Genomic DNA, 22,147 nt, shown 5'->3' on the forward strand with positions numbered 1-22,147 from the left:
GCAGGCAGAGCAAGTTGGGACCGTCAAAGGGATGGGTGTTTCAGGCACCCACTGAGCCCAGACTGTGCTCTGCCGCCCAGAGGGCCCGGGACCCCATCCACAGCCTTCTTTGACTCATTTGCTTCTTCACATGAAGCCCCCCAGATGAAGCCCACCCACTGGAAATCAAGAGATCGGTGAGATCCCTGGTTCGGCAAATCCCTCCCCAGCCACCACCCCTGTAGTCCCCCACCCTGCTCTGTGGAGGCAGCCAGCCCTGCTTCTGGACCCAAACCCCTGTCCCAGTTTTACTTGATCATTTCATCTGTCCTATGATCTAGCTCTCGGTGGATCCTTTCAAAGCTAGAGGAGGCTACGAAGATGTCACATCTAACAACCATTGGGCATGCGTGCTTAGGGTGTGCAGAGTGCCTATCTGACCCTCTGACTAGAACTGAGACCCAGACACTGTATCTCCTCTCTCCATTCACATTCCTAGGTGCTTAATATACATTCTTGAATGACTACTTCCCAGCCTGCACTTTCCAAATCCTGAGTGGCCCGTGGGCTGGTCTGCCTGCTCCCAGTGTGCTCCTGAGCTGCTCACACAAAGGACAACTACGAGAACCATCTAGATGGAATCTCAGAAGTCCTTTGCACATGGGGAAACTGCCTGCTTTGCATTTCCTTTCTTCAACCCAGAAGGGCCACCGGCCTGTGAGGGTTGCACTTGAGAGCTTCTTGACCGGAGAGAGAGAACTATTAAGCAAGAAGATGCCCAGCACGTCCAGGAGCCCTTTCTACAGAGCCAAGCACCAGAGTAGCCCATGCCATGTTTCCTCCCATGATTTCCCACTTTTCAGAAGAGGAAAGGGAAGGTCAGAGAGGGGTAGTGCCATTCCCGAGATGTACACCCAGTAGATGGGAGGCTCACCCTGTGCTGTGCATGGGGTGGGCACTCACCTATTGAACTGCTGGCCCAGGACCTGTGTGGCTGAATTGAACATCTCGTACATGCAGAAGATCGTTGAGGTGGTTGAGATGCTCCCATCTGGGAAGGATGGCACCAGGGACTGTACGAAACGCTCCATTGTGCCTTCTCGGAGCCTCAGCATCGTCTGGGCCTCATCCAGGGACAGGGATGATTCCTTTTCCCACCAGGTAGAGAAGGGGGGTGTGGGGGGCAATGGAGTCAGCTTCAACACCACGAACCACCAGGATGATCAGGGTCTGGTGCTCAGACTAGAGAGTCCCATCCCTTCGGGAACTTGTGCAAGAAAAGGGACTTGAGGGCCCACCCAGAAAAGGGCTCTAGGCTTGAAAGTACAATTGCCTTTAGGGGTGAAATGAGAAAGCATTGGTCACTTCAACACATCTTGTTAGCTGAGCCACCACAGCCTTTCTCTCTCTGAATAGGCTTTATTAAGAACTGTATGCCTTTGAGTCATCAGTCAACATCCCTACTGCAGACAGGAGAAAGCAGAGGCTTAGCATCTCCAATGCTGCTCGAGATCATAGACGTTGGGCCCGAGAACTGTCCAGAGCATGGAATGCATGGCATTTCCCTATGCTGCTGCGGCCTGGTCTGTTCCTAAGGTGGGGAGAAAGGTTCAGGGGAAATCCACCTTCCTCGGCAGGCCCCAGGGGAGCTGGTTGTTTCTAGTGTGGGTTCTGGCCTTGCCGTGATCATCTGTGGGTCCTGAGATTGGACATCAATCTGGACCTGTTCTCACCCCAGACCAGCATTGGATGCTGTTGTGGGCCGAGGCACCTGCTGCTTGTCAAGGGAGATGGAGTAGCTGAGCCTTTGGAGCAAGCAGCTCCTCAAAGATGGCCTGGATTGAACTCTGAAAAGACAGAGTCCACTACCTGGGCCAGGAGGCATCAGAAGCCTTGCACCCAATCCGTGCTTGAAAGGCTGATTCACGGTGGCAGACAACCTCCCATACGGAGGTCCAAAAAGACATATGAGGACACAGCTTGTGACCCGGGGGACATACAATGAGTCGATGTGCTCTGAGAGGTGATACGTTACAGAGGAACATATAGAATGGCTTCCTCCCACCGTTCCTTTTATGTTCAATCACCCTGTGTGGGGTGAGGATTCATAAGGCCTTGGACACGTTCTCCAAGGACAGTGGAGCTGGGTTCTACACAGGATGGCTGGGGTGAGTCAAGAAAATACTCAAAACAGTAGCAAAATGCAAAGACACTCATGGCTGCGGGAAAAGTCACACAAAACAGAATGAAACAGAATAACCCACGCCCCAAACTGCAAAAAACATGAACCCTATTCTCTACCATTCCCACCTATGGGAAGAGTGTCTACCTACCTTCTCCCACAGCTGGTGGTGGAGGTGTGGATACTGGGATGACTTTGTGGTTGGGCCTGCGGGGCACTCATGTGGAAACACCATGGGAGGGCCCCAGGTTTGTCCCCATATTTGTGTGGGGGCCCTGGGCGTGTGGAACCCTCTTCCCATTCTCACCTCAGAGCGGCACTGATCCTGGGTGGCCTGGTGCACCTGCCACTTGTCTAGGGCGTTGTAGTTGAAGTCCCAGACCAGCTCTTCGATGACCTCCTGGGTGCAGCTCTGAAAATGCAGTGCCCCATAGACATGGGGTCAAGAGACATTAGTGTCCTCCCGGGACATTGCCACAAGGGGCCACCCGCATTAGAAATCCTGTTCTCCAGTTGAGGCAAAGAGGGGCAGCTGAAAAGACATCGAGCAAGGAGGTAGCCGGATGAAACTCTAGAGCTCGTGATTAACATCGAGGTAGTTGAGCTTGGTCCCCAGTGCTCAGCTTCTCATCCTGCCTGCTATGACCTGGGGTGTGAACATGAAAGATGGGCCAGGCTTCCAACACCTGGCAGCTTCCTTCTGCCCAGGAAGGGTGTGTCCCACATCCTCTGTCCCCTTCTCTACACATAGACAACCAGCCCTCCACCCCAACACACACACAGGGACACACATAATGAGGGGAAGAGGTGTGGGCCTGCTGAGGTGACATCACAGTTGTTGCCTGCTCTCCAGTGGGCTGCCCTGAGCTGCCTCGTGTTACCTGTTGGTGTCTCCTGCCACATGTCCAGAGGGCTCGGAAAAGCGGGCTGAGCCGACGTCTACAATTATTTGCAAGTCTCTCTCTCTGGGCTTGCCTGGGCCCAGAGACCCTGAAGGGAGGAAGGCAGCAAGAGAACATCCTGTTCTCTCGAACGTCTCCGCTCAAGTGAGCTGGAGAGCAGGTTGTCTTTTGAATCTGGGTGCCCGGTTACCAGAGTTCTAAGTTCAGTTGGGGCCTATCACAGAGGAAGTGAGGTCACTCTTTCAAGATTCTAATCCCTGGGACCATGTGTTCAGTCAGACCTATCCAGAGCCCCTTCTTGGCAGTTGACTCCTTAGCTTTCTCCCCCATGTCATCTCCTGAACTGGACACAATGAGCCAAAAAGGCCATAGCCACCACTCTCTGGAAATGGAACTAGGGTCCGAAGCTTCAGGAGGCAGAGCTGAATTCAGACCTTACGTTCTGTGTTTCTTTGCGCACTTGTGTGTCCTATGTCATTGTGTCTCTCACATAGTCCCCACTTTCCCAGCCTGCAGTGTGGGGATCAGGCTAGAATCTACTTCCTTGGGACATCCTCTGGTGTCTGTGGATAAGAGTATTTATTACATGTGTGGGGTGGTCTCCTGTGTATCTGAGGCACAATTTTCAAGATGGAAGAATTACAAGAAGGGGTGGGACTTGGCATGGAGGGCCGCTCAGAAGAGGCCTGGGTTCCAGCCCTGTAATACTGCAACTGTCACTTTCCCTCTTGGCCTCATTTTAAGGTGGACACCATGATGGTCTGGAAAAGCAAGAAGATGCAGGCATTGTCATCCTCTGTAGTAAAACCATGCAATTGTTTCCCGTTATATGAAGAACGAGACCCCGTTACCTCGTTTGGGTCTATGAGGGGAGCGGCTTTACCATGGCTCCCAGGGATCCTGACCTGTGGTATAGGCATCAGACTGTAACCGCTAAGTGGTCAGTGACTGGCTTTTGACCCACAGGACATATTCAACGTGATCAAGTACCATGCCTAGAGCTTCTCTACATGTCATGCAAAGAGTTTCTCACTCCCTAGTTACTTTCCATCATGTTCCACTACTCACTCCTTCCCTTTCCCTTCTTCTTCTCTCTCTCTGAACCTGAACCAAGCACCGATGTTTTGAGCTGCCATCTACAGAGGCTCACAGGACAGAGAACGGAGGCAGTGCCAAGGCCAAAAGACACACAGGAACTCAGGTTCTGAGTCCAGATGGCATCCCGAGTCACGTGAGCCAACTTATGACAAAATCCTCTTCCAGTATGGCCCTGGTCACAGCCGCAGCCACTGACACACCTTGAGCCTGGGGAACCATGCTAATTTGGGCCCGCATTCTTCACCCACAAATACTGTTAGAAATTAAAGCGATGCACCTGCACGTGCAGGGTATCAGGGCAATGCAGTCCCGGGGCAACTCTAGATAAGTAACAGTCTCCCAGGCCTCAGCATGTGTCCCTGCCTTCCTCCCTCCCCTCTGCTCTCCTAGTGTCCCTGCAGCCACCCTGGTTGCCTTTTTCACTCCTCTGGCCAAACTGGCTTCTGTTATTGAGTGTCTGCAGCACAAGTCACTTCTTCCTGAAACGCTGCTCCCTGACGTGTGCAGGCCTAGCTCCCTTTGGTCAATCTGTTCTCAGCAACCTCAGCCTCAGTGAGGCCTTTCACATCTTTCCATGCAATGACTCCCCAGCCTTCCTCCGTAGCACACTTCATTCCTAGTACAGAGCGCTTGCTCTTTTCTTTCACGTGCGTTCTCTTTGGAGCTTTGGTCCATGTGTAGACTGGGAGCTCCTAAAGCAAAGGAGCCCTAGGTAATTTCAGCTCCACGCACGGGCCCAGCAAGATACCTGGCATAGGGCAGTGCTCAGTGTGTAGTTACTCAATGAATAATTGAGAAGATCTTGGAGCCCACCTCCCCTCTTAAGCACCTAGACTGCAGAATGCTACTAAAACTTTCAAGCTGTTTCTGGGCAGGGGCGACAACCACAATGGCCTCTGCCTGACTCTTCCTGCTCCAGTTCCTCCAGCAGAACTCACCAGGTACCATGGACAAGGAAGCGCCCTGCACCCAGTTCTCCAGCTCTGGTGGCACAGCCCCACGCAGGCACACCAGCAAAAAAAGCCATGCCTTTTCTCAGGGGTCCTCAACGCAGTGCCTTCGCAGAGTCACAGAGCAAAGGAGCAGGATCTCTATTTTTCCCTTCTCTGTGGAATCTGAGACAAAGAAGAGAAAAGGAGGAAGACTAACTCAGAAAAAGAGATCAGATTGAAGTAACCAGAAGCAGAGGGCAGAGGGGGTGCAGGAATTGAGTGAATGGTGAAAAGGTACAAATTCCAGTTTCAGATCAATAAGGAATAGGGATTTACAGTACACCCCAGGACTACAGTTCATTACTGCTCTATGGTGTATTTGAGAGGTGTGAAAAGAGCAAGTTCTGAGAGTTCTCATCACAAAGAAAAACCTCTCTTTCTTTTCTTTTTACTTCATTTTTGTATCTCTAGAGATGATGATGGCGGCGGACTAAATTTATTCTGGCGATCGTTTCACAGTATACGAAAGGAACATCATTACGCCAGGTATCTTAAACATACACAGTTCTGTATGTCAAATGTATCAAAACAACTGGAGCAAAAAAATATTTTCATATTCATAGAGAGCATCAGGAAATTGGACATGGTAAAAAGAATGTCACGTAAACAAAACTGAAAACAGCAGAACCGAAAGCCAGTAGGTTATCCTAGGGGTTAAAAACTTCAAGCCATTGGCATAGAAAGTCGATTCTGAAATTAAAAATCAGTGAATTAAAATTAAAGCAGATGAAACAGAATTTTAAAATTTTGTTCCATTTAACAATTTGTCAAAGAATAGAAAGTCTTAATAAGTGACCTCAGATAGTAACTTTTGAAAAAACTGTTCATGTTTTGGAAAATTCTGATTGTAAGCTTCCAAGTGGGCACAGAACGAGAACATTTTGTTTGATCAAAGTCGCCTCATGGAAAATGGCTGAAACAAAATGTCTGAGATAGGACCTAAACGAAAGGATATAAATGGCTAGACGAAATTGTCCTGAGTTCGTTTCTCCGTATTTGCAGTTTACATTTATTTTCATGTCGTTAAGTCCCTTAAGTTCATGGAGTACATTCTAAGTGTGTTCCATGCATTAATATGTTTGAATAACCTCCCTGTAACCCAGCTTCACATCTCATTGTATCTTGTAAAACTCAAACTCTATACCATGAATCAGAAACTTCCGATGACCGCCTACTTCCAGCCCTTGGCAACACCATTCTACTATCTTTGGCAATTTACTCTAGGTAGGTCCTAAGAGTGAAGTCAAAGTGTGTCTTTTCATGAATACTCATCTACTTAGCATAATATCCTCAAGGTTCACCCATGTTGTGGCATATGTCAATGTCTTCTTCCACTTTGAAGAATCAATGCTATTCCAATATGTGTACATACAACATCTGTTCCTCCCTCGACAGATACTTGGATTGCTTTCATGGTTTAGCTATTATGAATAATGATGCCATGAAAATGTGTGTTCAGATATGTCTTCAAGACCATGCTGTCAATTAATTTGGGTATACACCCCAGAAGTGGAGTTACTGGAACACATAGTAAGTCTAATTTTCATTTTTTTTGAAACTACCATACTGATTTCACAACTATGCTGTTAAACATTCCTACCACACACATTGAATAAGGCTTCCATCTTCTCCACATCTTGGCCAACACTTGCTCTTTTTTTCCCTTCTGATTGCTTTTTTTTTTTTTTGGAAGAGTCATCTTAAAGGATGTAAAATGGTATCTCATTGCTTTTTATAATTTGCATTTCCCTTAACATTAGTGATGTATCTTTTCAAATTTCTTTTCACGTGCACATCTTTGAGGATATGCCTATTCCCAATTTGCACATTCACGCATTGCATTCATTTTGTTGTCTGTTGTTGAGTTCATGTGATCTCTATTCATTCTGGATATTGAGCCCCTGCCAGATAGACAGTTTGCAAATATGGTCTCCCATCTTGTGGATTGTGTTTTTACTTCATTGCTAATGTCTTTAACGTCACAAAGATTGTAAGTATTCTGAATGTCCTGTACGTGAATTTATTTTTCTTTTATATCCTGTGCCTTGCAGGTCATATCCATTAAAGCACGGCCAAATCCTATTTTGTGAAGCTATGAAAATGAATATTATTGGGCTGCACTTCCGAGATGAAAAAGGTTCATTAGTGGAGTAAGAGAGCAGCATGAACGGGAGAAGCACTGGCATGATGATGGGGTCATGACGCTATGTGATCGCAAGAGGATAGGAATATGTATGATGGGCCAGCATGAGCTGTGTACTGGAAATGGGACCTTGTCCATTTTGTGCAGCACCTACGTGGATGATGGGAGCAGTGAGACATATGACTGGACGGATCCCCGAGCTCAGCCCTTCTTCCAAGTTAGACTTTCATTGCACTCTGATCCATTAACGTTTGAAGAGTTTCTTAATCAGATGAGGGACATAGTCTTACATGCTAGAAGGTGATGAACGTGGTGTGTGGGCGACACCTGTCTGCAAGGAACTCCGTATCCCTCCCGTCTTGGTGAGCCACTGTCTGGAGTCCATGGCAAAGAAGGTTAGAGTACTAAATTACACTGGGGTCAAACCAAAGGGGAACAGTATGTCCCTCCTATGCTGAGCTGAAGTCAGGCAAGACCTTTATATGTTTGCTCTGTGTTCCCAGTTCATGGTCCCTAAGTTCTGCAGGTTCCTCTCTGGGAGAGAGGAGATGGACATGTTTGAGGGGGAGCTGGAGAGCTGTATCACCACCAGGAATGAGACCGAGAGCCGACTCCCAGTCATCGTGCAAGTGAAAAAATGGGATCAATGTCATCAAAGAGAAAACCATCAGCCACCAGTATTCATGCCGCCTGTGAGGAAATCTTGTCGAGAGGCACTTGTAAGTGATGGAGGGTGCACACCTGTAGTAACTCTGTGGCAAGTACAGATGTTACCTGCTTGAGGTGACCCACCTTGAAGAAACAAAGTTTTTGCCACCCTGTCAAGGGTGCTCGGAATGGACTCGAAGGGCAAGAGGCCTGGAACTGAAAGCATGTTTGAAAGTCTCTTTAGGGTTGAAATGAAAAAGGCAGCATGCCCTGAAAACTGCCTCACCTTGAATAGGCTAGCTCCCTTCATTGCTTGTGGGAAGAAAAGAAATCATCCGGTATTTTTCGTATTGAAAACAAGAAAACACAGAACCTTGGATTTCCGTTATTTTTTTATTGAAATTCGATTAGCCGACATACAGTCCATCCTTATTTCAGATGTAGTGTTGAATAACTCATCAGTTGCATATACCACTCAGTGCTCATCACATCACGTGCCCTCCTTTATGCTCCTCACCCAATTGCCCCATCCCCCCACCCAGCTCCCCTCCAGCCACCCTCAGTTGTTCTCTGTGCTTAAGAGCCCCTCATGGTTTTGCTCCTTCTCTGATGGCTTCCCGGTCAGTTTTCCCTCCTTTCCCCTATGATTATCATCAGTTTTCACTCATATGTGGAACGTAAGAAACAGTGTAGAGGATCATAGTGGATTTTCTTTAAAAGGATGTTATTTTCTGTCTTTCCATGTTTGACCGCATTTCACTTTTCTTTAAAAATGACACGTTCAAATGATATGTCCATTGACCCTGGAGGGTTGGGCGTTCTTCACACTTCCTCAATGAGTTAGGACCCTGAACCAGGTGTCAGGAGAACCTCCTCTGTGTTATTGTTCCCCGGGTGCCCTTGTTGGGCTTCAGCTTCCTTATCTGTAATACAATGAGAGATACGAATGCTAAATATTTTCTGAAAGTTGTTCCCGCTCCAAACGTTCGATGGCTACCCATAGTCGAATATTGCTTCATCCACGAGACAAAGGTTAGGAATTGTTATTTCAATTACTTCGTGAAGACACACAACCAAGTAGAATGAGAACACCAGAGGAGCATCGCTCCAATAGGACTTGAGTGAAACTCTGCTCCAACTGCCAGTAGCATAGGACGTTACCTTTTACGTGAACACAGAGGTGGGCCCTGGCCTTTCCATATAAACAGACTGTCCTTTTGTCTTTGGACATTTTCATTTACCTTTCATGTGGATTGACGTTCAGCCCGATGAGACCTCATGAGGAAACTCTGCGTATCCTAAGCTTAGATCTCATAGGACCGATTTTTCTTAAGTTTTGAAACTACACTATAATTGACAGTGTTATATTCCTTTCAGGTGAACAGCAGGGACTCTATAGTTCTGTACATTACACAGTGCTCAGCACCATAAGTGTACTCTTAATCCCCATGACCTATTTCACCCATCCCCCCACCTGGCCATCCCCAGTCTGTGCTCTACATTTGAGACTGGTTTTTTGTTTGTTTTCTCTTTGTTCTTTCTTTTTGTCTCTTAAGTGCCACACAGGAGTCAAACCCATGTTAACATAACACACATCGACTTTAAAGCTTACCTCCGTTTCATGGTCTGGATGAAATGTGCTGACTATACCACCACGTTGACTCCACAGTGGCTCCCAGGGATCCCCACCCGTGCTATATACCTCCCTGTCTATCCACTGCCTGGTTGCTAATAGGTTTCTTACCAAGAGAATATGACAAAACATTGTCACTTTCCTGTTACTCTCTTCTGTTCCCTTCCTTTCTTTCCTGTATCCCTGCACTGGGGAAGCAAGCACTGGTGTTTAGAACTGCCCTACATAAAGGCCCACAGAGGAAGGAACCTAGGGAGTGCCCAGGCTAATAGGCAGAAAAGAACTCAAATTCAGGATTTCGCTTAAACCCACTTTGTTGAGTCTGAGCTAAATCCTGACATTAGTCACATCAGTGACTTGGGAGCAAATCTTACCACAGTTGGGCCTCGGGTGAGGTGCAGATTGCATCACACAGAGACCTGGGGGCAGAAACACCCAGTCCCAACTGTGCGGAGATTCCAGGCCCCGCCGAATTGGGAGCTAGGAAATATCACGCTTCAGAAGTGCTAACCTTTCTAGTAGTGTTCTCAGAGACAAACAGATAGTTAACTCAGTCGACCAGGCTTCGGCACCTGGCCCTCCCATCCACTGCCATCTCTTGTTCTCACCTCCCAGCCTCCACCAGCCACTCTGGCCACTTTCCGAATCTTCTCTGGTCAAACTAGTTTCTGTCTGAGAGATTTGGCCCCAGCGGTGCCCTCTCCCTGACACACTGTTCCCAGAGGTGTGCAGCTCTTGCTCCCTCTTGTCAATCTGCTACCAGCAGATGTCACCATGTGGAGGCCTTCCAGACCCTCCTCTCCTGTGACTCCCTAGCCCTCCCTACTACACTGTGCTGGTAACTGGAGTATAATATCTGCTCTGTTCTTTCACACATCTTGCTTTCAAGGTGTTCTCCATCAGAACAGCAGAAACAACTTGGCCAGTTGCAGACTGCACTGGGGCCCACCAACTCACCTGGCACATGCTGAGCGCTCAGAGCATAGTTGCTGAAAGAAGAAATGGGAAGGTCTTGGGGCCCTGCCTTCCATCCTTGTCACCATGTCCATTCCTGAGCCCGTTATGCTAGCACTGGGATGGGCAATGTGAGAGGCTAGAATGGATATCAAGTGGCCAAGATGTACTCGGCTGCTTAGTGCCTTTTCCAGGTTGAATGCGCTTGGGCGGATGTCAATGTGTGATGCAAAGATCATCATAGCTGGTGCCCACTCCCATGGGTCCACCTGCATGTCTGTTCCCCAGGACTAATTGTCATGAATCTTCTTCCTCCCAGTCCCTGACCAATGAGCCAAATCATCTACCACTGCCACGAGCCAATGTATATTCTTTCCTCAGGCTGCTTTTCTTTCCATACCACCTGAAAGAATTGAAAGAATTTTGACATGTTCGAAAGAATTTCCCGTCGCTGCATTCTATCAAGACTACCCTGAACGGGGCTGTAGTATATCTGCAGCCACTTTCCATCCTGCAGCCACATCCAAGCCCATTCAGCCATGAACCAACCTCAGTCTTTTCCCTCCTCTGTCGCCTGGAGCAATATTGGGTCTTCTGCCCGTCCTCTCTGAAGCTCCTCTGGCCCGTTCATGGGGACTTGCGAGGGAGCCCGTGCACCACACACAGAGTGGCCCCTAGCACCTGCCTCTGCCCACGTGCCAGGGCTGACTCAGGAGTTCAGGCTCCCACCTTACCCCCTTTCAGCCTTGGCCATCCCTCTTGGAAGGACTTTGTGCTCTGCACACATCGCAGAGATACAGGAGGGCACAGGAAAGAAAACCCACTGACCTAAAGAAGCTCCTAAACTATTGACCTCCTTCAATCCTGCCTCCATATTCCCTTGAAGAGAAGAGGAGGAGAGGCCTGCAGGTGTGGACAAAGCCCTGCCCTGGCTGTTTATCTTCCTGGCAATAAAAAGTCCTCCTCGTTGTGGCCAAACTTTGCTGAAAATTCTGTTTTCAGTGGTGAAACAGATAACTTTGGTCAAATGGCCTGCTGGCGCCGTTTGTCAGGGTGGTCCGTGGACAAGTGGCCTCAGCATCCGCAGAGGGCGTGTTGGAAATGCAGAGTCTCAGGTCCCTCCCAGTGTTACTGAATCAGAATCTGTATTTTCACCAGATCCCCAGGGGATCCAGGCCTAAGACGATGTCTCAAAAACCACTGTTGAATGTTCCCCAAAGAGAAAGCTAATCGGCACCTTGATATACCAAATGGGGAAGGCATGGTTGTTTCCTGGGCCTTTTTGGCAGTTTCTAGCATTCTAGAATTCCATAAAGGGTTGATTCCCCGGTGGACATGGTGGGAGTTGTTGTGCAGGAAAGGAAAGAACACCATACCTGCTGGGAAATTGAGCAAGGACGGAAGCTATGCATGGGCCCAACAGCAAGAGCTCCAACGCACCAAGGCTGATCCCCTGCTCTAGAGCTCTCTGCTGTTCTTATGCTAGATCCCTTTGTGTCAGGTGATGGGATGGGAGATTGTTCTTGCTTTTGGAGCTGGCCTGTATTGCTGTAACCGGTCCTCTAAGATTCACTTTTGTTGTATCCCAAAGTTTTGGGACGCTTGTCTTGTCATTGTTCTTGGATTCCATGTAATTTTTTTTCCTATTTTGAATTCCTGGTTGACCCACTCATTTCTCGGGAGCGTGTTCTTTCACCTCCTTGTGTTCATGGTCTTTCCAGGTTTTTCTCTTGTGGTTGATTTCTAGTCCATACCATTGTGGTCAGAAAAGATGTATGCTATGACTTCCATCTTTTTGAATTAGTAGAGACTTGTTCGGTAGCCTAATATGTGATCTGCTCTGGAGGACGTTCCATGTGCAATCGAAAGGAATGAGTATGTGCTGTTGGAGGATGGAATGTTCTGCATGCGTCTGTTAAAACCAGTGCATCACCCAAAGCCACTGTTTCCTTGTTGATTTTCAGTTTGGATCATGTATCCATTAATAGAAGGGGGGTGTTAGATCCCCTAATGTATTGTATTACAGTCAATTAGTTGCCTGCTTTTTGTTATTAACTGTTTTATGTATTTGGGTCCTCCTATGATGGGTGTCTAAAAATTTAAAATTTTCTATCTTCTTGTTGCATTGTCTCCATGATTGGGACAAAGTGTCCTTCTTTGTGACTCACTACTTTTTTTTTTTTTTTATATTCTGTTTTGTCTGATAGAAGTATTCGTACCCCTGCTTTGTTTTGGCAACCAGTTGCATGCGAGATGCTTCTCATCTGCTCACTTTCAATGCGCGGGGGACCCAGTAGGTCTGGGGGCTCAGGCTGAGTACCTAATTTCGGACAAGTCAGTGTAAGTGTGCAAACTGAGACTGAGTGTGTAAACTGTTGAATATTAGTGACAATGGAATATTACTCAGCCATCAAAAAGAACGATTTCTCAACATTTGCTGCAACATAGACGGGACTGGAGGAGATAATGCTAAGTCAAGTCAAACAGAGAAGGAAAATTATCATATGGTTTCACTCATTTATGGAACATAAGAAGTAGGAAGATCAGTAGGAGAAGAAAGGGAAGAAGAAAGGGGGGGTAAACAGAAGGGGGAATGAACCACAAGAGACTATGGACACTGGGAAAAAAACTGAGGGCTTCAGAGAGGAGGGGAGTGGGGGATTGGGATAGGCTGGTGTTGGGTATTAAGGAGGGCACATATTGCATCGTGCACTGGGTGTTAGACGCAAGTAATGAGTCATGGAACTTTACATCAAAAACGAGGGAAGTACTGTATGCTGACTAACATAATAAAAAAATTATTATAAAAGAAATAGAGATGATGGACTTCAGAAAACATGGACCTGAAAGTCATGACGGACAGCAAGGAGAGTGTGGGGTTTCTCTGGTCAAGGATATGGCCCATTATCCTGGCAAGAAAGAGCCTGTCCCTGATCCATCAGATGCCAGCCAGGGAACAGTAGCTATTGTGCATCTGACCCAGAGCCTGGGGCCTGGAGGGAACTGCTGCTTCAGAAGAACTGCATAAGGAGATGCACGAAGGCTGGGAATCCTGGCTCCTAGGTCAGCATAGATGTTCATGGAACCAGGCTCAGGTGTGCCCTTTAAAGTACCCCTCCCATCTTTTCCCACCACACAAAACAAGCAGGAAAGGGAATCCAGAGATCATTGACAAGAATCCCAGAAAGATTCCAAACTTGGTAAACGGCCAACGGGGAGACTGAGGCTGGAAAGTCCTGCCTGCCCTGAGTCCATCTGCAAATTATCTTCCTCTGGCTTTGTCCCCTTCACACGCAGGATTTGATCTCCTTCCGTGTTTTTCCCCACTAGGTGCTGATGCAGTTCCAGAGATTGAACTACAATACGACAAGTTCCAAATACGGGGGCAATACAAAACCAAACACTAAACCAAAAAAGCATCTCAACGGAAGAAGCAGGACACAGTCTTCCTGGCCTTAGAGCGGAGAAAGGCAACCCCAGTCCTGGGGCAGGAAGGAGTTCTGGGGCAGAGAAGTCTTAAAGACTCCCACTTTCAGTGGTTGTTGCTATTCCTGGGAAAGTCCCTGCAACCTCTAAATCTCAGGAGTTCTGAGGGGCTGTCTCTGCTGTTTGCCCAAATTCATTGACTGAAATGGACCCGTGCTCTGAGTAAGGGGGATTTGGGGGTGCCCTCCAGTGGCTAGGGAGAAAGGCTGGCACTTCTCCTTCCTCCCACATACAGTAGCTGATGACTCTGGAAGATTTCCTAGGTCAGGAACGAATATGAGAGTCTGTGCAAGTTTTCCATTACTGCAGGAAGTAAAAGACCCAAACCACACACCGGGGCTCTAAAACAAAACAAGGGCTTTACTCTCCTAACATGCAAATCTATCACGGTACTATTTAAAACAACTAAATGGTGCCCCCTACATAAGGAAATAGATGGAGGGAAGGGGTGTGGAGTAAATAGGGCGCAAGGACTGCCCATATGCAGCTGCTAAGGAATCCCTGCAGGGCCACTGGACACTTGCTCAGCCCTGAGGTTGACTGCGGCCAGTTCTTCTCCTTCTTGAGTGCTGCTGACCAGCTAGGACCGGGGCTCCAGCTGGCAGGACAGGGTATAGCTAAGGACAGAGGGACACCTGTGAGTTGCCCAGGAGCTTCCATTCAAGAGTCCCTGCCAGTATTTGCCCACAGCTGGAGTCTGGCGCCCCGGCAACAAGGCCTGAGGCTGCCCAGGGAAGGAGGATCCCTGGAGTGGCCAGCAGAAAGAGTCCACCCCAAACCTCACCGACCCAGCTCCTGATGGGCCTCACCTCTCAGCCTCGCTGAGCGGCTCCATAGCCTGGAACCAGGCCCAAAAAGGATCCTCGGGCTCTAGGGTGTAATTCTCGGCAGCCACCTGGAGCAGCATGATGTCCGTCATGACTTGATATTCCTGAGCAGAGAGAGAAGCACAGGATGTATACGGAGCATTGGGGGGCGGGGAGCTGCAGGGTGTGGTGAGGGTTGAGCAGCGGGACCGGGGACCCGTCCCCGGTCCTGGCACACATGGCCATCCTCCTCCCTGCAGATTCATCAGGTCTCTACCTGTTCTCAGAGGTGAGTATCAGTAGCCCCTCCTCCGGGAAGTTCTCCTGGATGCCATGCTCTGTCCCCATCTCCTAAAGGGATGGGACTTGCACTGCTTTCTTCTCAAGGGATCCCAGGAAATGTGAGGTGGAGGGCATGGAGCCAAGCAATGTTCTTCCCAGGGACATCTCTGAGGCCCACTCCCTACCCTTCCCTGCGGGAAGCGCCACATATGCTCACCTTATTTCTTTTGTGGTGGTTGATCTCATTCCCCTGGAATGCAGACAAAGTCCATCAGAATGCGGCCCCTGGTTCTTAGGAGCACTTGATTCCCATCCCTTCTCATGCTGCACCATGGCCAGGACCCGTGAGGGGGCCGTGCATACACAGATAGCGGGCCTGGGATGTAGGCCAGGCTCTGGGGTCCTGAGAAAGGAGGACATGGGGCAGATGGACTGGCTACAGGTCTGGACCCTGCAGCACCACCCTCTCGGAAGACAGTAGGGGAGGCCGAAGCCTCAGGCAGGAAGGGGCTGCTGCGGCTACGGAGGTGCTCGCTGACGTGGAGGGTCCTGACTTCATTCTCCCCCCACGGGCAAACTCACCGGGGGAGGCTGAGACAGACCTCATGCAGCTTTGCCTTCAGGAGGCTGAGGTCCACTCAGACAGACTTCATGCAGCTTTGCCTTCAGGAAGCTCTGCTGCGTCACCAGTCTTCGGCACCGGGAGCCATGTCCTAACTGCAGCCTCACCTCACTCATCGCTGAGATGGCCAAGAGACCCCGGCCTCACAGGCGCAGCTCTGAGGCTGTCATCAGGGTAGGTTTGCCGAGTCCTGAGAGCTCAGGGCTCATTACAGGGGTGCTCTATTCCCAAAGGTCCAGATTCTGGTCCATCCCCCACAATCTTCAGGCTCACCCACCTCCAGATAGACCTCCACTGCAGTATCCAACATCAGCAACTTGGTGAGGAAAGTGCCAAGGAAGGGCACGACACCCTGTGTCCTAAGGGGGAGAGGGGGATGAGTCACTGTTCTCTGTTGCCCACAAGGACCCTCCCCTGAAAAAGCTCCAGCCTCCTGGCCCACCCCAGGTGACCACGTGGAGCAGCTGTCGACACTAAGAGAGAGGGTGTCAAGGCTAGGGAGTCTGCTTGGACACCACCTGCTTGCCCCCTCACCGCCAACGGCATCCTCACCTAGGCTGTCACCACATTCATGCCAAAGGCTTCCCCTCCCCAAGGAATGCTTCAGACCATTCCCGACTTCATCCTCGCAGGACCCTGTTCCCTCCCACCCCTCCTCTTTCCAGACCTGCACCTTCCAGGCTACCTTGATGAGCAGGTTCCTGCCCTGTGCAGTGTCCTTGCTGCACAGCTTTTGAAAGATCCTCAATGGCTTCCTGAAGAGAGGCAAGGGAGGCAGGATCAATGGACGAATAATGTGGCAGGGTTGAGTGCGAGTGCCTTTTCTTTGAGAACCCCAAAGTGTCAACCTGCCTGGTTGAGGGTTTCTTCTGGAATCCTCTGAGCACTAAGGTCTTTGTAGGACATGGGAGGGAGCTCTCATGTGGCTCGTCCTGGGCCTCCCTTCCCATATTCATTGAGAAACACTGTTTGGGTCAATTTGGGGTTCAAATGGGCAGAGAGCTTAGTGGCTGTCAAGGAAACACGTGAAGAGATTTAATGCAGCTCAGCCCCGTGTGGGACATTTGGCAAAACTGATTTCTAAAGCGGGAGGCATGGTGGCCTCTTCACCAGGAAGGCTGAGAGACGCACCCACCAGCCCAGGTCCTGTGGTCGGGGTTTGCCGCCTCCCAGAAGGTCCAAGCTGCCTGAGGGGGAAGAGGACAAGCCTCTGGGAGCTCCCTCATCCATCCTGGTCCCTCCATGGAGAGAGGCCTACTCACCTGGAAACCTTCCCCCACGTGTTCTCGAGACGGTGAATGGAGACACTCTGCAGAGCCGAGAGGATGGCATGTAAGGAGGAGTAGTTCCTCAGGGCTTGACAGGCCTGGGGAGGGAAGAGAATGGGCTGTCATGTGGGGAGCCAGCACCTGATTGGCTCTCAAGCTTCAGTCCCCCTCAGGGGAAGGCGCTCCTGCTGGAGGAAGCCGCTGTCCAGGGACGTGCCGAAGGGCACACGTGAGGCCCAGAGGAGGAGGAAGATTTTACCTCACTCCAAGGAAGGAGCCAGGCAGAAACGGACATCCCAGCATAGGGCCACGCAAGGCGAGGTCAGCATGCCCCTGGACCAAAGAGCCTAGGGACTGCACAGTCCTAGGGCAAAGACCAGGGCCTTCCACCCTGAGACCTGATCAAGGGAAGAGCAGTGCCCGAGACTCAGGAGAGCACCTCGGCTGGGCTTCCCATTGCATACCTTGGCCATCTTGATCCAGTGCTCCACCACCATGGCCCTGTCCCGGGCTGTCATGCTCGGGTTGCCAAGGCAGGTGGTGATGACACACTTGGCCACACCGTTGAACTGGGCGACAGTGGCCCGGACCGTGGGTGCCAGGTGCTCACTGCCAGGCTTGTTGCGCTTGGACCAGATGGAGCCCAGGCACTGATGGGGCAGCAGCTTCTTGAACAGCTCCTAGAGAACAGGGGGACCTTGGTTCACCCAGCCATTTCCCATGCAAGACTTATGTCCTACGTAGGGGTCACAGGTCAGAGCTGGACCTCAGGGAGCTGAGAATCTGGCCTGAGCCTGGGTGGAGACCGTGGATTTCATTCCATTGTTTTTCACTGAGGGAACAGGGTAGAAGGACAACAGCTCCAGGCATGTAAAGCTCCACTTCCCAACAGAAGCAAGGCACTTCAATATCCCCCTCCAGTCCTGCAAACTATGTGCATTATTCTCTTTTTCTGTGTTGGAACAGCGCCACACTAAGATTCACGCTGCTCAACAACATGATGCAGCTGTGCGATTACTGAGAATCTATTTGTTTTAGGCTTCTAACAAAATATCTGTTTTCTCTTTTGCACATATATCTCACTCAGTAGTGACAGCTCAAGTTCTTTTTCACAATGAATGATTCAGAAATAAGTATCAAAAACAGATTTGAAGAGAACAGAAGAGACAATTAAAAGATACGGAAACATCCTACTTAATAAAAGGCCATGTATTTATGTTCTGAGTCGAATTTTAAAGCTTTTATAACATTTTATTCCTATAAATCCATCTTAGATAGCAACTGGACCTCACAGAAGCACTTAAATAAACGTTTACCAGTTGTATCCTGGCGAACAATATTTCTTGCTTTCTCAGCTCCCGGTGCCCCAGATGTGGTGGCGCTCCTCGATCGCACTGGCTCGGCCACATCCGGGTGGCTCCGCCAGCTGAGAGAACAGGATCTCCCCACGGTGGCTCCTTTCGGAGAATAGAACACAGCCTGATAAAGGATAAGACAAGAAAAATAATCTAAAGGCTGACTTCCTTATCATTCATTGCACAGCCTGTGTTACTCAGCAGATTTCATAAATCCAACTGTATATAATCGGCAGCTTCTCTTGTTGCAAAATTAGGTACCACTTCTCTGCTTTCCTCTCCTAGAGCTCTGGTCAAGTATTTCAAACGAGTGGTCAAGGATCCAAGAGAAATACAGGAGATAAGAGACCGAGACAGAGATTTCTGCACAGGTAATGTGCTGGTGGCTGCCACCTATGGGTCGTTTTCACACCCAGGTTCCTGAGAGTATGTTTTGTTTCCACAAATCCAGTGCTTAGAGGCAAATATTTTTATAATGAACATTTGAATTCATTTTTATTTTTAATTTAAAAAAATTTTTTTAAAAATATGTTAGTCACCATACAGCACATCCCTGGTTTTTGATGCAAAGTTCGATGATTCATTAGTTGCGCATAACACCCAGTGCACCATGCAATACGTGCCCTCCTTACTACCCATCACCAGCCCATCCCATTCCCCCACCCCCCTCCCCTCTGTAGCCCTCAGTTTGTTTCTCAGAGTTCATAGTCTCTCATGCTTCATTCCCCCTTCTGATCACCCCTCTTTCTTTATCCCTTTCTTCCCCTACCGATTTTCCTAGTTCTTATGTTCCATAGATGAGAGAAACCATATGATAATTGTCTTTCTCTGCTTGACTTATTTCACTTAGCATTATCTCCTCATAAGCAAGATGATAGATCAATCGGAAATATTTGACAAAGGCATTAATTACATAATTGAATTCATTCTGTATCATTCCATAAACAGTGTTTTTCAGATTGTTTACCTTCCTATAAATAAATACAGCCACTCACAGACTGCAGCGAAGATATTATAAGAATCAGTCCCATTAATGACATGTTTATATGGTTAAGTAATCACCATAATTGGTTCACACCTCCCCACATCCACATCCTCTGTGGGCCTCTCCCACAATGACCCTGGGCTTCATCACATGACTTGCTTTGCTAGCAAAATGAGCAAGCAGAGATTTGAAATGTGTTGGAAAATCTGGGCTTGCCCTGTTGCTGCTCCTGGAAACCTAAAACCTCACCAAAAAAGCCTGAGCTGGCCTGCTGGGCAATAAAAGATATGTGGCCAAGTCCCCCCATCACTGCCCCAGCTGACAGCTGGCCAACCCTAGAGCTGCCTGGCTGATTATTTGACAGCCTAGCTGACCACAAACACAGGAGGGAATCCAGCAGAACTCCCAATTGTGTCCAACCCAAACTGCCAACTCATAAAATCATGATTTAAACAACTGGCTGTTCCTTTAAGTCACTATGTTTTGGGGTGATCTGTCACACAGGAAAAGCTGATACAGTCTATAATAAGGCTATTGTTGAGGCTATAGTCTACCCAAAGCAAGCAATGTATACTTTATGCATCTTGGGAGAAGAAACTCCTCCCAAGTTTTAGGACCAAGAAAAGCTATGTATCACCTAAGCTGTCGATGTTCCCCATTTGTAATCTGTGATCCTCTGCTGTAACCCTGTGAAGATCAGAGTCACATCTAAGCTTGCTCCCCTTCTCCCTCCCTAGCAAGCATACAGGGCTCTCTGGCATGCATTCTGGCATCTTAACCACTCCGGCAACTCCGCTCCCTTTAAATTTGCCCCAGTGTCCTTACCCATTTTATCTATTGTATTATAGGTACTTCTATGAACTGCCTCAAAATCTTTACACAATAAATTGGAGTAGAAGGGAATTAATCCCAAGACTGTGTCACAGCCTTAAAACAGTAATGAAGACAAATTGTTGTCCCCAGTAGAAACCACCACTGATGTTTTCCACCTTGATCTGACTCGAGGTCTCAGAACAACTTTTATCTAGAACAAAAAAAGCCAAAATGACTCCCATCTGAAACACTCAGAATTTTTCTAGCTTGCCTAAGCAGGCACTGGAATACGTCTTTCTAGTGTGGTGCCTGGAGCTGGACTTGCCCAGCTTCGATTTCTGGCTTTCCCACTTCTCAGCTAGGTACCTCGAGTGAGCCCATCACCATGGACTCTCTGTACTTCAGTTTCTGTCTGTGATACCTGGATAGTAACTCAGAAGTTACCAAGAGGGTGAAGAGAGAGAATACATACAAGCACGAGCCATTATTATTATTCCTGTTGCTACTACTGCTACTCCCCTTCATCTTCTTTCTTCCTCCACAGCCCCTTCATAAATTCATCATCCTTACTACGAGGACAGAGTGCTATGAAACACCATCCGACGCCACCATTAAAAAGACACGGCCTGTATGGTTTATTCCAAAATTCCATGCATTAATTGCCTATATGTATAGACACACTCCGCCTCCATCTCAGACATCTGGTATTCCTCTGTAAGAGTAGAAGTACCTTTGTCTCGCTGCTTCTTTTCCTTTTGTTCACTTAGTTTGTCCAGAGGTGGGTTTGTCATCTCAACTCCGTAAGCAGTTCTCGCCAGCACTGCTGTCTAGGAGTCCATGACGTTGGCCCACTCGTTTATGAGTTCTTCCCATTCCGTGAGGGAGGACAGCACACCAAGGAAGTCATCCCAGAGCTCTCGAGAAATGTACACACACAGGTTTGCTCGGATCCACGCCACCATGAGCGTCTAAAACCAACGAGCCAACAAGAGAACTGAATCACCCTCATTTGGAAGAAGAATGAGTTTTAACAAAATATTTTAAATTACTAGGAATAAAATGAACTTTAAAATAAAAAGCACTTGATCTTGATTTTCTTTTAGCGTCTCAAAATTTATTTGATCAACTGTAACCAGGATCTGAGCTATGGAGAAATCAGCTATTATCATGAACAAAGCTACTGGTTCAAAATCCTCTGGTGTCTGCAGCTAGTCCTGGCTGTAACTTGGGAGAAGACAAAACTCTCGGTACAACAACTATTCTACTTCTTTTTTTTTTTTAAGATTTTATTTATGTATTTGACAGAGAGAGAGAGAGACAGCCAGCGAGAGAGGGAACACAAGCAGGGGGAGTGGAAGAGGAAGAAGCAGGCTCCCATCAGAGATGCCTGATGTGGGGCTTGATCCCTGAACACCGGGATCACGCCCTGAGCTGAAGGCAGATGCCCAACGACTGACCCACCCAGGCACCCCTGGAATTTACATCCTAAAATAATCATTTTGATTCCTGTGGTTTCTGTACCAGTGAACTTGCTACCTGATGGGATTCCTTTGGGCCCACCCTCCCTTCATGGGAGAAAGGAAAAGGCTGGACTCCACAGCCCTAGGGGCCCCTGCCAGGTCAGTCCTGCCTCATTTCTATGCTTTCCACCAGGTGCACACAGAGCTTTCCCTTTAGTGCTGACTCAAGGACATCGAGAAAAAGCATCCAGAACACAGGTGTGGTAACGGGGCCCCACTGAGGACTTCCAGGAGGGAAGCGGCCACCAGAGCTGGTCTGCAGCAGCCCTGAGCACTGAGCACAGAGGCCAAAGCCCACTGACAGCAGGGCTGACCCAGCCAGGCCGCCCCAGGGCAGCGATGGGTGGGAGGAACACGTAAAGGACAGGCTGGAGAGGCATTTTACAACCAGAACTGAGGGGCATGAAGAAAGAGGGTTACAGAGTGGCTCTGAGGTCTCCGTTGCTGAGAATGTCTGAAAGCACCTCCTAAGCTGGAGT

The 22,147-nt window shown here is 48.6% G+C and overlaps 2 protein-coding genes across 11 annotated transcripts in view; one reads left to right on the top strand and one right to left on the bottom strand.

Moving 5' to 3' along the window:
- LOC125282011 (ral guanine nucleotide dissociation stimulator-like) overlaps nt 1-22,147 on the top strand; it is a 460,718-nt gene that overhangs the window by 132,737 nt on the left and 305,834 nt on the right. The gene's annotated exons all lie outside the window — the stretch shown is intronic.
- LOC125282996 (ral guanine nucleotide dissociation stimulator-like) overlaps nt 20,916-22,147 on the bottom strand; it is a 601,545-nt gene continuing 600,313 nt past the window's right edge. For all 6 annotated transcript variants that reach the window (XM_057312976.1, XM_057312974.1, XM_057312968.1 and 3 more), the window contains one exon: nt 20,916-21,116. The gene's annotated coding sequence lies outside the window, so the exon portion shown is untranslated. The remainder of the gene's footprint in view (nt 21,117-22,147) is intronic.

This window comes from Ursus arctos, unplaced genomic scaffold (genome assembly GCF_023065955.2).
Source record: "Ursus arctos isolate Adak ecotype North America unplaced genomic scaffold, UrsArc2.0 scaffold_16, whole genome shotgun sequence".
In the NCBI taxonomy this organism is placed as follows: Eukaryota; Metazoa; Chordata; class Mammalia; order Carnivora; family Ursidae; genus Ursus; species Ursus arctos.